The sequence below is a fragment of the Protopterus annectens genome, chromosome 11.part0 (genome assembly GCF_019279795.1).
Source record: "Protopterus annectens isolate FY-2018-M chromosome 11.part0, PAN1.0, whole genome shotgun sequence".
NCBI lineage: Eukaryota > Metazoa > Chordata > Ceratodontiformes > Protopteridae > Protopterus > Protopterus annectens.
The window spans coordinates 1,549,995,599-1,550,012,493 of record NC_056745.1 but is presented as its reverse complement, the minus strand read 5'-3'; the positions used below and the strand labels follow the sequence as shown (position 1 = coordinate 1,550,012,493).

Genomic DNA, 16,895 nt, shown 5'->3' with positions numbered 1-16,895 from the left:
AGCAGTCAACCAAGCCAAACCATCACAACGGACGCCTCAGACCTCGGTTGGGGAGCCCACATGTTGGACAAGTGCATACAAGGCCTATGGACTCAAGATCAGCTGCACCTGCACATAAATCTAAAGGAAATGCTGGCAGTAAAACTGGCAATTCAGAATTTCAGACCATTCCTCCAAGAAGGGCAGTTGATGATAAGGACAGACAACACCACAGTCATGTGGTACATCAACAAACAGGGAGGCACACATTCATACCCTTTATGCCGGATGGCACTGGACCTTTGGAATATGGCTCTGAGCTACAACATTCAGTTGCAAGCAATTTTTGTACCGGGAAAAGAAAACATCCTAGCAGACATATTAAGCAGAACTACCACGGATGCCCACGAATGGATGCTACACCCGGACATCTTCAAGACCATCACAAGGAAATGGGGACTACCACAAATAGACTTATTTGCATCCCCACTCAATCACCAGCTCAAGAAATTCTGCACAAGGACGTACCACCCACTTGCTTGGAAGGTGGACTCTCTATCCTTCAGTTGGAAAAGCCTGACAGCATATGCATTCCCACCCCTTCCTTTGATGCACAAGGTGTTATTAAAAATCAAACAGGAACGTCCAAGGATCATTCTGATAGCTCCAGACTGGCCAAGACAACATTGGTACCCATTACTGAGGAGCATGTCTCGGGACAAATGTGGACACTACCCTGAACCCATTGCTGTTAACACAGAACGGCTACAACACCCTGCATCCAAACCTGAAAACTCTGCAGCTGACTGCCTGGAACATTACATAAGAGCAACTAACCCAAATTTATCCCAAAGGGTTAAAGACATTATCCTTGAGGCCCGCAGGCCTTCAACAAGAAGGAATTATGCAGGAAAATGGAAAAGATTTCTCATTTGGAGTACTGAAAAGGGAAAAGATGTGTCAATGGTAAACATAGCCAACATCCTGGAGTACTTGGCAGAGCTATTCCATACAGGCCTGTCCTATTCCTCCATCAAGATACATGCATCAGCTATTTCGGCAGAATACAGCTTCGATCCCCCTGTCTTCTCGCATCCTCTGCTCACACAGTTTCTGAGAGGAATTAAAAATGTAAAACCTCCTAGGAAACCACCATTGCCAGCATGGGACTTGAACTTTGTGCTAGAAAAATTGACACTCCTCCTTTGAACCAGCAGCAACAGCAGAACTACAATACCTATCCTGGAAGACTGCTTTCCTGCTGGCAATCACCTCAGCAAGAAGGGTTTCTGAACTACAGGCTTTAATGGCAGTACAACCCTTCCTGATCTTCCATCAAGACAGAGTGTCCATGAGAACAAATCCTACATTTATGCCTAAGGTGGTATCCAGAGTGTCTTTAAACCAGGCTATCCACCTACCTACATTCTTCCCCAACCCACAGAACAGGGGAAAGGCTGTTGCATACTCTGGATGTACATAGACAGTTACGCTACTACCTGGACAGAACCAAGGGCAATAGAAAAACTGATCAGCTTCTGGTAGCATATGCAACAGGAAGGGAAGGAAAAGCAATTTCAAAACAGACAATCTCCAAGTGGATAGGAAATTGCATCAGATTTTGTTACTCCTACCATGGAAAGCAAACTCCAGAGAACATCAGGCCTCATTCTACAAGGGCTACAGTGACTACCACAGCTTTCTTACGAGGAGTGGCTACCAAGGACATTATAGAGGCTGCTACTTGGACCTCCGTGCATACATTTGCCAAGCATTATAACTTACCCTTATACTCTAGATCTCGAGCAGGGTTTGCCACTGCTGTTTTGCAAGGGATCCTAACTACACCATAATTTATTCTTCCTCCTCCCCTAGTTTGGCTATGGTATTCTACCCATTTGTAAGGACTGCAGATGCATCCTTGAAGGACATAGTACAGTTTTGTACCTACCATAAATGTAGATGTCCGAACAGGAATGCATCTGCAGTCAGGATTACCCTCCCTCCTTCCCCTCTGAGGTATTCCTAGGGTATTTGCCCATCTAATAGCTAGCTGGGGGGGATCTATTATGGTGTATTTGTTTGTATATATGTACATACATGCTTATTTTTTGTGTTTGCTCTCTATTATTTGGAAACATTGGCATTTATCCAAAATTTAGCCTATCCAAGAGGGCGAATGGCATCTGGGGCAAGAAACACTGAAGAAGATGGCGTCGGCTGATGCCTTTATACCCGAAAAGCTGCAGCTATGACGTCGGGTGAAGTGCGACACCAGCCGAGGCCAGACCCAGACTTTGGAATCCGGCCGACCGAAGGGCTGCCTGACGACAGGGCAACCCATTTGTAAGGACTGCAGATGCATTCCTGTTCGGACATCTACATTTATGGTAGGTACAAAACTGTACTTTCTGCTGAGAATATCTGCTTGATGTTCATCATGTTACCCTGCTGCAGTCATCACACTTGGGTTATCCTGCCATCAAGCGGTCCCGCAGTCGGCCCGAATTCCAAAGTCTTGGTCCGGCGTTGGTTGCTGTCGCTTCTTCCCTGACGTCAGTGTGCCAGGGGTATATAAGAGGCATCCGACGCCATTTTCTTCAGTCTTTCTTGCCGCGCGGTGCCCAAAGCAGAAGCAGTTTGCAAGTGCCGGTCAGCCGACACCTGAGATTTTCGAATCGAATTTCAGTCCGAAGTCTTCAATAAAGCTAAGTACTCCGTTGGGGAACCTTTTCTTGCCTCAGTCCGATGTCAGAAAAAGTTAACAATTGCATTTCTTGTGGGAAGCAAATTCCTCATAAGGATTTCCATTCTTATTGTATTCCTTGCCTAGGCCCAGACCACGACGTCACAGTTTGCCGGTTTTGTGCTAGGTTTAATAAACGAACTATCAAATGCCGTTTTGACTTCACATGACATTACTTTGGTAAGAAATGTAATTTTATCATGCTGTCGGAGCAGCCGACGACCGGCATGCATAAAAAACGCAAGGATAAGGGCAGGCAGGCTAGGAACAAGCCAGACTCCGAGGCCTCTGCTTGGCCTGTTGCCGGTTCTCTGGTTTTCAGTGAGGCGCCTACACAGCCCCTGACTACCGCAGAATTGGAACCCCAGACAGCTTCGGATTCTCAAGTGGAGTGTACTAGGTCGTCGCAGCCATCTTCATTAGGGCCTTCTGACACCAGAGCAGAAGGAGATCCCGGTGCAGTAGAAACACCTTTGGTTGCATGAAGGTGTCTTCAGACCGACTACATTCACCATTAAATCTTATGCTAAGCTTAAAACTCCATTAAAACCAAAAAAGACTGTACATCAGTCTCCAGTTCAAGGCCCCATGCCTAAGAAACAGATGCTTAAGATGGCTGAAGATTTGATTACCCTAATTAGGGGTTCCCATCCCCCTCCAGATAAAAGATCAAGACAAGAGGAGGATTATGCTTCCCTTCCTCTGAACAGGTTTCTATTTCCTCAGATTCTTCTGAGGAACAGGATTACGCTTTTCCCCCTTATGAAGACTCTGATGCTGAAGACTCTATTCCCTCAGCATCTCCGCCTGAAGACTACTCCTTTGGGGAAACTTTACATACCATAAGGGAACATTTCCACTGGGAAGGCCAGGACTACTCTGATTCTAAGAAAAGGCTCCGAGAGTTCCTTTTACTACCCCAGCACAGACCACTGGCTAGCCCTCCAGTTTTAGACATTGTGGATGATGTTTACTTGGAGTCTAGTCTAAATCCAGACTCTTTACCTCCTGCTCCAGCCAAACCAGACAGATACTACAGAGTACCTGACTCTCACAAATTCCTTTATAAAAGCCCTGTGGCTGACCCAGAAACAATTTCCCAGGGTCCCAAAGGGGCTAAAGATTCTATGGCTAAAAATCCTGTGCCCTCTGAAGGGGATTCCAGAGCTCTAGATAGATGGGGAAAGAAGATATACACCTCAGCTACACTGGCTATGAGAGCATTAAATTGTCACTTTCACATGCTGAAATATCAGCAATTCCTAATGTCTCAATTAAAACAAAAGATGAGCACACATTCTGAACAGTCTGAATTCAAGGAAATGCAGGATCTGTTGCATGCAGCTGAACAGGTGGGCAAACATACTTTACAATGTGGATTTGATTCATTGGAAGCTTTCTGTAGAGCAGCTGTTACTGGGTCTGTCATACGTAGACATGCTTGGTTTAAAGAACAAACCCTACCTGATCATTTTAAAGCAAAATTATTGGATGCACCTTTACAGCAGGATGTATTATTTGGTGTCAAAGCAGAAGAGGTTTTAAAGAAAATGGAGGATAAGGCAAAGTCTGTGCAGACGGTCAAGGATTTTTTACAGGTACAACCCCCTCGTTTCAGCAGAAATTGGCCAACAAAAAACTGGTCCTTTCCAGCTTCTGACAGATCACAGAGGGGCAAATACAGACGCCCCAGGTGCAGAGGTCAGTCACAAGGCCCTTACAAACCTCGCCAATGGGGTACTGCTACCCAGAAAGGAGGAGAAGACAGGCCTCAAACTAGCAGAAGACAAACACAATGACTCAACCCTCAAACTACCAAGCAAATCTCTCTTGGCAGCTCCCTTGGGAGGAAAGTTAGCACTTTTTGCAGACAACTGGCACATCATCACAAAAGACAAATGGGTCCAAAACATTGTCTCACAAGGATACAGATTCCACTTTCATACCTTGCCAAGGATAAAAGGAATGCCAAACCTGCCACCAAATCAATGGGCAGAGGCACAAAAACAAATTACAGCTCTCATGGACATGAGAGCCATTCAGCAGGTACCTACACAGGAGCAAGGACAAGGATTTTACTCAAGACTCTTTCTAGTCCCAAGAAAGGACAAAGCATGGAGACCCATTCTGGATCTTTCAATTCTGAACACCTATCTGCAAGTACCAAAATTCAAGATGCTAACACTACAGCAGCTTCTTCCCATGCTGGGCAAGAATGCTTGACTAGTAATGTTGGACCTCAAGGAGGCATACCTGCATGTCCCTATCAGACAAAATTGCAGAAGACACCTCCGCTTCATGGCAGGTTCAACCCACTATCAATTCTCTGCACTGCCCTTTGGCTTATCTACTGCTCCCAGGGTCTTCACAAAATGCCTGGCACCAGTAATTGCATACTGCAGACAAAGAGGAATTCAAATATACCCATACTTGGACGACTGCGTTATTCAAGCAGAAAGCAAGGACATTCTTTTAAAGCGGCTGGCATTTGTCAAACACCTTCTAAGTTGCCTAGGGTACACAGTAAATGAAAAGAAATCAAAACTAGTGCCCTCACAAAGCATAATATTCCTGGGTGCCAGCTTGAATACAACAGCCCAGATGGCTTATCTCATGCCAGACAAGCAACAACAGCTGACCCAATACTTCAAAATAATGGCAACAAAGACCCAACTCCCTGCAAGGAAAAATTCTGCAGGCCTTGGGATTCATGGCATCTTGCATACTACTAATACCATTTGCAAAACTGCATATGAGGAAATTACAATGGTACCTGAAAAGCGTATGGACTCAGCACAGCCACAGCTTGGAAACAATGATACCACTCATTCCCTGCCTTCAACAGGAGTTTCTATGGTGGGCACAGGCATGTCACCTCAACAAGGGTCAGCCTTTCACCTTACCCACAGCCAGGCAAACTATGACAGCAGATGCATCGGACTATGCCTGGGGAGCACACATGGCAGGACAGTGCATTCAGGGCAAATGGACTACAGATCAATAGCATCTGCATATCAATCAAAAAGAAATGCTAGCAGTACAGAATGCCCTAACAGCTTTCAAGGACCTCTTACACCCAGGACAACTACTAATAAAGACGGACAATATCACAGTAATGTGGTATATACACAAGCAAGGGGGCACACATTCCTACCCTCTATGCAGGCAAGCAATGACTGAAAGTCAGATTAGAGAGGCCACAAATGATACTCATTGCACCAGACTGGCCACGCCAGCACTGGTATCCAATTCTAAGGAACATGGCCCACGGCCCACCATGGATTTTACCACAAATTTCTCACCTGCTCACTCAGCGAGACAATTGGATTCTACACAGCCTGCTCAAGACTTTAAATCTGGCTGCATGGCAAATTACCTAAACAACCAGCCAACACCTCTATCCAAAGCTGTCATGGATGTCATTCTGGAGGCCAGGAGGCCCAGCACCAGGAAAACCTATTCAGACAAATGGAAAAGATTTTGCGCCTGGAACCAGGCTAAAGGCCAAAATCTCCTTGATCCCAACATTCCTCAGATTCTGCAATATTTAACTGAGATGTTGCACAAAGGACTTTCCTTTTCATCTATTAAGATCCCACGCCTCAGCAATTTCAGCTCCATTACAACACGGATCCTTCTCTATTTTCACATCCACTCCTAAGACAGTACCTCAGAGGGTCTAAGAACATAAGACCGCCCAGGAGAGCACCAACACCTACTTGGGATCTCAACTTTGTTCTGGAAAAGCTTACACTGCCGCCCTTTGAACCAGCTTTTTCAGCTGATTTAAAATTTCTTTCATTGAAAACTGCCCTGCTACTAGCAATAACTTCAACTAGAAGAGTCTCAGAGTTACAGGCACTAATGGCAGTGGAGCCATTCCTCATTTTTCATCAAGACAGAGTCTCTCTATGAACTAACCCTTCCTTTATGCCAAAGGTGGTATCCATTGTGGCCCTAAACCAAACCATTCATTTGCCCACCTTTTTCTCAAATCCCCAGAACAAAGGAGAAAGACTCCTGCACTCTTTGGACATTCACAGGCAAAATGGATAGGACATTGCATACATTTCTGCTACGCGCATCATGGGAAACCGGTACCTACTAACATTAGGTCCCACTCCACCAGGGCTACAGCTACATCAGCAGCCTTTCTCAGGGGGGTGCCATCAAGGATATTCTGGAAGCTGCAACATGGAGTTCAGTGCACACCTTCACCAAACACTATCACTTACCTCTATGTTCTAAGACTAGAGCTGGTTTTGCCACTGCAGTTTTGCAGGGCCTACTAGCTTCTTCTAACCCAGTTTAACTCCACCACCCATCCTTAGCTTTGGGATTCAACCCAAGTGTGATGACTGCAGCAGGGTAACATGATTAACATAGTACAGTTTTGTACCTACCATAAATGTAGATGTTCGAGTGTTCACCCTGCTGCAGTCCAGGTTACCCTCCCCCCATCCCCTCTGAACTAAGCTGGACTTATCTATACCATTCTATCCTATACAACCTCTGTGGTATATTTGCTTGTGCCTGAAGGTATTGTTTTATTTTTATATGTACATTTTTTATATAGCAATATATATATTTTGCCTACCTGTTGGGGGCAGCTGACATCTGGGGCAAGAAAAACTGAAGAAAATGGCGTTGGATGCCTCTTATATACCCCTGGCGCACTGACGTCAGGGAAGAAGCGGCAGCAACCGATGCCGGACCAAGACTTTGGAATTCGGGCCGACTGCGGGACCGCCTGATGGCAGGATAACCCAAGTGTGATGACTGCAGCAGGGTGAACACTCGAACATCTACAGTTATGGTAGGTACAAAACTGTACTTTTGTTTCCTCAGAGGGGATGTATGTTGCCTGCAGTGTTAAACTGTGCCTGGAGGTGAGGTCCCATATTTGTAATGTTATCCGGCATAGTATGTAGGATTTGGTCCCTCCCTTTTGTTGAGATACCACATGACCGTGGTGTCTGTGAATACTGAAGGGGGCCCGGTTGAAGGATAGGATAGAAGGTTTTCAGAGCTAGAAGAACTGCAGATACATATAGATATATAGATCCCTATCATATAATCAAAGTTTCAGAACTTAGAACTTCATATGGTTGAGACCATATGATCAAAGTTTTGAAACATCAGATGTTATGAATGGAGATCGAGGTACAGCGCAGATCTGGAAATTGACCCTTTTCCTCACTATAGTGAGATCTCAGAGTTGTCTTTTTAATATGTAGGGGCTGTGGGGGGCTTGCCCCCCTCCCAAAGAAATGCTTTAAAAAAAGTTTTTGTTTTTATTTTTTTGTTCTTTTATGATTGAAGTTTCAAAAGTTTGATCATATGGTCTCGACCATATGAATTTCAAAGTTTTGAAACTTCGATCATATGATAGGGATCCATATATATATATATATATATATATATATATATATATATATATATAGATATAGATATAGATATATATATATATATATATATATATATACACATATATACAGAGAGAGAGAGACCTAGATTTCAGCTTTACTGATGACAAAAATAGGCGGTCTTCCTAACCATCCCTACTACAAATAAAATATAAAAAATATAACTAATGTAACAACAAATGCAAAATTTGGATACATATTTTTACCAGATTTTTAAGGAAGGAGCCTGTTCTGCTATATGAGCATAGAATCCCTCATTTTCTTCAGCATTCCAAATATATCACTCAATAACTGCTTTGAGAGACAGTCCATCTACATACTCATTCAAGAGTCGCCTTCCCATGGTTTATAAATATATCTGATAAAATGGTTTACATTTGTTTTCTTGGAAAACAAGTAATTTCTTTTGCACTTCAGGCTATCAAATTATCTGTGCTCCTTGGAGCAGTTAGGCCTGCAGCTTGCAGTTGCAGCACCCTTCCCCCCTTAATTCAAAACATGAGATCCAGCACTTGTCCGGGACTGCATTTGTAGTTGCACTAAGAGTGAGTGTTCACATATAGCCTAAAAGAGCACCATACAGAAAGTCCCTACCTTGGTATATACATGATTCAAGTTTATTTATCGGCATTATTTTCTTGTTTACCAACTTTTCCCTCAGATTAAAGCATAGTCATCTTAAAAGGCTTTCCTTAAAGGAATTCTTCCCTTAAGACACTAAATAAGTGATATATGTGCTGGGTACAATTTGAATTCTGTGTGGGGAAGATACGATTTTAGTCCTTTTGAACCAGCAGGTGCAAAGGAGTTTAAATTCACTTTTAGGAAATCACGCATTTCAGCTGGTTTTGCATTTGGTTGAAGAATTTCAATTTTAATTTCTCATTTGTAAGCCATTTTACCTGGCGGTTCGTAATGAAAGTATGTTACTCAATACTAACCCATCTTTTGTGCCAAAAACTGTATCTGCGGTGTCTTTTACCCAAACTAGCAAAGTGATGGAGAACGTCTGTCAAATTTGTTGGATGAAGATGTACAGCTTAGATATTATACTAAAATTAATGCAGTCAGGAAAAACTGATCAGCTTTTTTGTTGTATTTAGAAAAGGGGTAAATGGCCTACCAAACAGTAATCAGGCCTGACCTGCTGTATTGCTTTTTTTTGTGGAAAGTGTGACGCCCCTGCACTGTCCCAGTAATCAAGGAGCTTCAATCCACACCACTAGCATCAGTGAGGGACATGCACATTGGGAGGATGACAAGTACACACACAGTAAAGTACAATTTCCCTTAAGAGCACACAGAGATCACAGTCAGTCGGGGGCTGGTTTCTCTCTCTCTCTCTCTCTCTCCAGATCCCCATTAAGACTCCCCACTGGCACAACTATAGTGTTAAGATGTCAGCCGAGTGGCCAAGCTAAGGCCTCCAGCACCCTCTCTGTCCAACCAGTGCTTCTTGTCCCTGCCCAAGTAGCTGACACACACACACTTTGAGATGTGATTTATATACAAACTTGCAAACACTCCTGGGGAAAGCTGGCGTAGGGTCACTAGCTATGCCCCCTTTTGCCCAGAATATAAGGTAGAAATCACTGCCACCAACCAGCTCTGCTTATCAGCTACTGTAAGGCCCTTCCCAAAGGGTGACCAATTCTACTGTGTAATGTCACTATTATCCACATGGTAAGTGTGTCCCAGACTTTAAGGCTATTTAAGAGTGGCCTGTACCGTGTTACCAGATACATGCAAATACTCTAAGAGCTTAAATATCTCTAAACAAACCAACCACAATTAAAAGGTTTAAATATATTTAATAATAAATAATAACACAAGACAATACTCAATAACTCAACACAGTGACAACAGAGTTTAGAATCATAGGAAATACTTTAAAACAACATTGCAGGACAGTCTCACATAAATACAGAAAACATCTAGATTGATCTTATTATATTCCTATCTATCTCTAAGAGAGATACTATGATCTAAGTCTTACTTATAGAGCAAGGCAAATACAGATGAGAAGTGCTGACGATGGATGTGTTCAGATCCAATACAAAATGAAAAATGCCTTGACTTTCTCTCTGAGATAGTTAAAATACTATCAAACATTTCTGCTGATTTATCTCAGATTACATCATTCTTGTCACTTCTGCCTTTAGTTCCCAGGCTAACAGAAACTTTAAAATTAGCACCTCTGTGTCAGAAATACTTATCCTTAAGAAGTTGCCTGGAACTGAAAGTTGTAAAAAAGTTAAATACTTTTACCCTTGAAACCTGTAATTATTTCTGTTTGCAAACAATAGAAAGAATTTCTAGCTGTAGACATCCTATATTTTTGCTGTCTTAACTAACTTTATAACACATCGTAAAACTCTTCACTTATTTTCTCAGAGTTTGCAAGGTAACTCTGTATGTTCCAGCTACTACTAAAAAACATGAATTCACATAGGTATATAGTTTATACACATTTCTGCTCTTTTCCAGCAGGGTACACTGCAGTTAGATTGTTGAAGCTCAGTACAGAACATATAGTTCAACACACCAGTAGTTTAATATACAAATAACATATAGTTTTCTTACAATTGTAAGACAAGCATGCAAATCATATTACTATTCACAAGTAACATAGAATTATTTACAGAAGTCCAGCTAGCTGGGCTTACAGCCTACACAGCAAGTATAATAAAAAAATGTGTACAAGGCACACTAAATGTACCCTGATAGGGAGGCAGCTACATCTCCAGTGTGTTTCAGATTGGGTTGTGTAACTGTATATGTCATCACATAATATTCCCAAGTTGAAAGCACCTTCCAGTTGTAGGACATGTTTTGGTATGACTGTGGTACAGGAGATCCTGTAGCTTTCCACGTCTCATGGATGCATTTAACACTGAGATCCATCTGATTGTCATTAAAATTACCTTTGTGGTAGAAGAAAGTGTGAACAAGGGTTTGGTACTTACCATAACATCAGATCTTTGGGGAAAGGTCACTGTAACACAATTACAGTTCTATCTTCCAACAGTATCATGCATAGTTTTATTAATTTCTAATACAGTCACAGTTCTGTTATAGTAATATTTTGTTGTACTTAAGGGTCTTGGCATACTATGTAAATAATTCCCTATGAAAGCCAGAAGATGGTTGAAGAGCAGAAGAAAGTTCTTAATGACTAATTTCCTTAGCTTCCCTAAGGCTCTGCTCTGTCCAACCTGTCCCTCTTCCCCTGTTTGCGTGCTTGTTTGTTTTATCTGTCTGTATCTGAATTACAACTGATTAATTGTACATTATGTATATAATAGTGTCTTATGCCTCATTGTTTTTGTCGGCCTGATGACAGTGAGCAATTGTGTAAATAACGTCTTGCCTTTTTATTTTGTGTTTTTTTTTTTTTTGTGCAAATTATATGCGATGACTGTATCTTCATTTTTAACTTTGCACATCACTGCACATCTGTATCTACTCTCTGTACATTATTTTTGTTGCAACCTTTTGAATGACGAGTGAAACTTTTTTTACACTGCCACTGTATTCTCCTGGGCTGAATCTGCAGATCGTCTGCTGTATTCTTGGTTCTACCAAATGTATCCAGCGTGTGTGTGTGTTTGTGTGTTTGTGTGTTTGTGTGTTTGTGTGTTTGTGTGTTTGTGTGTTTGTGTGTTTGTGTGTGTGTGTGTGTGTGTGTGTGTGTATGCATGTATAGTTATGTAAAATAAATAATGCAGGCTCCGTACAAGTGCATTGTGCACTAACCAAGGATGTTCATTGTAGACAGTATTGCAGTACTGAGTCTTGAGAACTCCTGCTTTCATCTTTTTTATTACTGATTAATGCCAGTTAACTTGAGTAATTGCTTTCAGTGGCAAGCAAGTTCTGCACAGGAACCATCATTCCTATTGTCTGTCTGTGTCTGGAGCACGATGTGCTTAGGTGCTAGTACTCTGTCTACTTTAATGACAAGACCATTAAGAATAGAGCCAGCTCGCTGAGGGAATGCAGGGAGCAGCATTTAAAGAAGAAAGAAGTCAGGGAGGCTGATCACACTCCCAGTGTGTCAAGGTCATTGACACAGTGGACCCAGGTCCTCTGGGCATGGCTCATCTGGAGGCTGCAATATTTTTGGATGCATCCACATCCTTGAAAGCTAAAACTAAACATATGTTGGTTGAGTCTGGAGCAGCTTCACAGGCCGTGGCTTCCAACACATGTCTTGGCTATGGAGAGAGAGGCCGGAATCCCTCTGGTTGTAGTAAGGGAAGAGATCTCTAGTGACGACATTGAGGTCACAGATGACTGTCTGCTCCATGTGGCTTTGCTGTCCATCTGACCTAAGTCAAAGCCACCTACACCAAAATGGTAACTTCAGTTGCCCCAGCCTACTCTGCCAGTCACCCACTACCTCATCCTAGGTCTGTCCACAGGGCCTTATCAGACTGGTGGGGAGGGTGGCCTAATGGTTAAGGTGTTTGCCTTACAAACACAAGGTGCAGGGTTTGAGTCTCACAAAGGATAATTGGCTAGGCTTGAAGTGGCTCACAAGAGCAGTTAGCTTAGTACTAACCTATGAACCTATGAACCTATGGTGCAGGATTTCATGGAATACAATAGAAACATGTAGCCTTTGCAGGAAAAGGAACCTCTACCTAGAATTTATTGTGGGGAAAAGAGAAGAGGCATCAACCCCTAGAGGGTCTCACAGCCGACAGTTACCTCCTCATCATGATTCATATTCTTAAGACATTTTGTTCTCAGCTTCACCAGCTGAGGACCTTTCATTTGTGTACACACTCCACATAATGGAGTCCTTAATTTAGGAGTCTAGAGAGTTCTTTCAAGCTCAGAGCATGTACAGAACGCTTCTTAATCTGCCTGAACCCATACCAATGGTTGATCCCTGCTGTTCACAAGGTCTTAAAATTATGTGTTTTCTGACATATCAGTACAGTGTGATTCCTTTTTCACAGGAAGCCATTTTGCTTCTTTAGGATGCTTGACTTCCATAAGCACCTTTATAAGAATTTAGTGGCAGAACCAGCTCTGGAGTTCCCCAAGGAACCAGAAGGCCAGCATCCATGAATCTCTTGCCAAATTTTAGGGAGAGTAGAATCATAGACTGATTTGATTTGGCGAGAAAACATGCATTTTAGTTGCTCTGGCCATGAGACCTCTTAACTGCCAGTTCCACGTGTTCAAATTATTTGAGTCAGTGCAAGAACATATTAAATCTAAGGCAAAGGGGATACAGGACAAGAGCCTCAAGAAGGGGACATCCAAGACTTTTGCAGTGTTAGCCTTCAAGTGACCAAACACTAACTCAAATGTAGCTATAGTGCTTTAGATGCATCCTGTAAGGTAGCTGCTGCTGGGTCTGCTACTCACAGACATACTTGGTTGAGGAACCAGCCTATGTCAGATCGTGTCAAAACAGAATTACTTAATCCACCCTTTGACAAGGAGTTTCTCTTTGGACCCACAACTGAGAAAGTATTTCGGAGACTAGACAAAAAGGAAAGACTGTGAAGTCTGTCAAAGAACTTTACCTACCCTCTCCAAAATACAACAGAAATTATCCCAGTAAGATTTGCCCCCCTCCCCCAAACAAGAAAAATCTAAGACTACTAGGGGAAAAAGACCAAGTATAGAAAGTCGCAACCTGATACTGAGCCAATACTTGGGGTGTCTAAGGATGCAGGACCCAGTGTGGATCAGCTGCGACTATTCCAAGCACCTCCCTACTGCCCCCCCCAAATCCCACCTCAACCATTCCTCCCCCACAACACTTTGGGATACTTAGGCATAGGCTTCCTTCACTTCTGCCTGGGAGCAAATCACCCAGTGTAAATGAGTGCTCCAGACTATATCCCTTCAGTCCTAAAGCTGTAGTAAGTAATTGCTATATTAAATTGTTAATCGCTATGTAATCCAATGTAACTACTTTCTGTTTATTTTACTGTGGAGCTTTTCTCCCCGGGCCTCCGCTGAAAATGGACCTACGTCCAGTCGGACACTCCCAGTCAACAAATTTAAATAAATAAATAAATAAAATAAAGCAGCAGAGACATCTAATCCCCTCTCACAATCTGTTCTACAGCGGGGATTCACTCAGTTTGTTCCTCCAAGAGAGTCAGGCACAGGATTCTACTTCAGACTTTTCCTGGTTCCAAGAAAGGACAAGGCACGGTGGCCCATACTGACTGGTCCCCATATTATGGATGCTTATTCTTCACCAGCTGCTACCTCTCATTATGAAAGGGGCAGTGATGATAACCTTGGATCTGAAAGATGCCTACCTTCACATCCCCACTGCATAAGAATGCATAAAATTCCTAATTTTCAAAGCAGGTGGATCCTGCTTTAATCGTGTGCCTTAATATTTGGATTCTGTAGTGCACCCAGAGATTTCACCAAATGACTGGCACCAATAATTACCTTTTTTCATTAATGTTATCTGAACAACTCACCTAATACAGGCCATATCACTAGAAAAGTTGTACAGAGCCATGCGAACCACTATGACCTGCTTTCAGAAGGTCGGCCTAACCCTGAATATGCAAAAGTGCCAGCTCTGTCCCACTACATGGGCTACCTTTTTGTGGACAGATATGGACTCTGTCCAACGGAAAGCTTTTCTGCCTGAGGACAAAATCCTCTCTGTCATGTTACCATAGACACATTCACTGTCAAAATGGCATTTCAGCCAGAGGCTAGCCACCATTGTTACCGTGACACCCTGACCCCATGTACAAAAATGGGGAAAAAAGGTTTATGGATCGATACCCTAATTTCGTTTTGCCTTCTTCCTGTCTGTCCCAAATCTTCTTCACCGGGCTGCCTTCTGCCTTTCTGCACATGCATCTGAACCACTGTAATCTGTTCTCTTTGAACTTTTCTGTAATCGGAGCCTTTGACTTTTGCTCTTAGGTCCTCATTTCTTCATCTGTTTCACAGTATGCATCCTACCATCTGTGTTGGGCACTTCTTCTCTGTCACATATAGCTTCCTCAATTGCTGTGTCTTTACTGTCAAGGTTCTGTACAATACGGTGGTACTGGTTGCACCACTGTGTTGTACACCTTATTTTTCAGCTTCTTTGGCATTCTTCTGTCATGCACTACCCCTGATAATCTGTGCCAGTTGACTGCAGCCCTTCTCATTCTAGCTTTGACTTCCTCATTCAGACTTCCCTTCTTCTGAAACCCCCCTCACAGATACTTGAAGCTGTTAACATGTTCCACTGTTTTCCCTATTATCTCTAATCTTTGCTTCTTCTGACCCCCCCCCCATTTCTGCCATTACAGATATCTTATCTGTACTCCCATGTGCTTTCATTTTTCTTTCCATTCCCCTGTCCTTTAAAGTTATTGCTCAGAGTCTGCCTGTAATGCCACATTGTCTGCATGTGGCAACTTTCTTGATCTGTAGACAGTGTAGCATTAGAAGGCAGACTCTGAGTAAAACTTTTATTTTATTTATTTATTTTACATTTGTTGACCGGGATAGTCCGACTGGATGCATGTCCATTTTCAGCGGAGGCCCGGGAGAAAAGCTCCAAGGGAAAGCAGATACAGCATTACATAATACCAGCATTACATATTACAAACAGACTATTTACAGAGATTACATAAGTAAGCAAGTTAAACAAGTTCCACAGGTTAGAGTTAATCCTGAGCGCAAGTCAGGATTATATTAAATTACACAGTAAACTGGTTAACAGATTTTTACACATTCTAGAGAGAGTTAGCCAGGCTTTATACATTGACATAGCCAGTTAAGTGACAAATGTTGTTTGAGTCTAGTTTTAAATTGACCTAAGGTGGAAAGTAAGGTAATATCAGCTGGAAGAGAGTTCCAGGATCTACTTACAGAGTTTGCAAACAGAGAGTCACCGGCGGTGTTATTAATTTTGCTAGTCTGAATTAGTAGTTTGTTAGAGGATCGATAATATTTTTAAGTGCAGGAGTATTGTCTGGATTATAGAGAATTTTATAGGCCATAATCAGTTGGTTATACTGGATTAGGCTGGGTAGTTCAAGCCACCCAAGCTGATTTAGATTGATGCAATGATGTGTCCTAAAAGACAGCCCAGTGGCAAACCTGGCAATATGGTTGTAGCAAATTGAGAGTTTGTTAAGGACAGTCTTGTTTAAATTCGAGAGTAGAGGGGATGCATACAGAAGGGTTGAAAGAAGGTGAGAGCGAGCTATGGCAATTTTAGCTGGAGGGGTTAGGAAGGCTTTTATTCTGTAAAGTGACCCTAGTTTTTTATTGATGGTTTTGATAGTTTGGTTAACATGTAGGTCGAATTTTAGATTATTGTCTATGATGACACCTAATAGTTTTGTAGAGGGGTCAGGGGAGATTATTGTGCCATCATTTGAATTTATGGTAAAGGTGAAAGCGGTAGACCTACGTGTTGGTGAAAATAACAGCATTTTAGTTTTTTTGGGATTTAGGATCAGATGACGTTCAGAAAGCCAGTTTTCTATTGTATTAAAGGTGGTCTGGGTAGCTGACCATAACTCTATTGGAGATGTGGCTGAGCAAATCAGAGTAGAGTCATCAGCATATTAGATACAGCTCACTTTTGGGATGACAGTATAAAGGTCGTTAATGAAGATGGAGAACAGCAAGGGCCCTAGTATAGAGCCTTGTGGTACTCCAAGGGTGTTAGGTAGAAGGGTTAGAGAGTTTGTTCTGCCAGAGGACAGCTTGCTGTCGACCATTCAGGTAGGATTGTAACC

At 42.5% G+C, this 16,895-nt stretch overlaps 1 protein-coding gene across 1 annotated transcript in view; it reads left to right on the top strand.

The window, feature by feature from the left end:
- The window catches only part of TASOR2 (transcription activation suppressor family member 2), a 2,454,942-nt gene that overhangs the window by 1,188,130 nt on the left and 1,249,917 nt on the right, over positions 1-16,895 (top strand). The window lies entirely within an intron of this gene.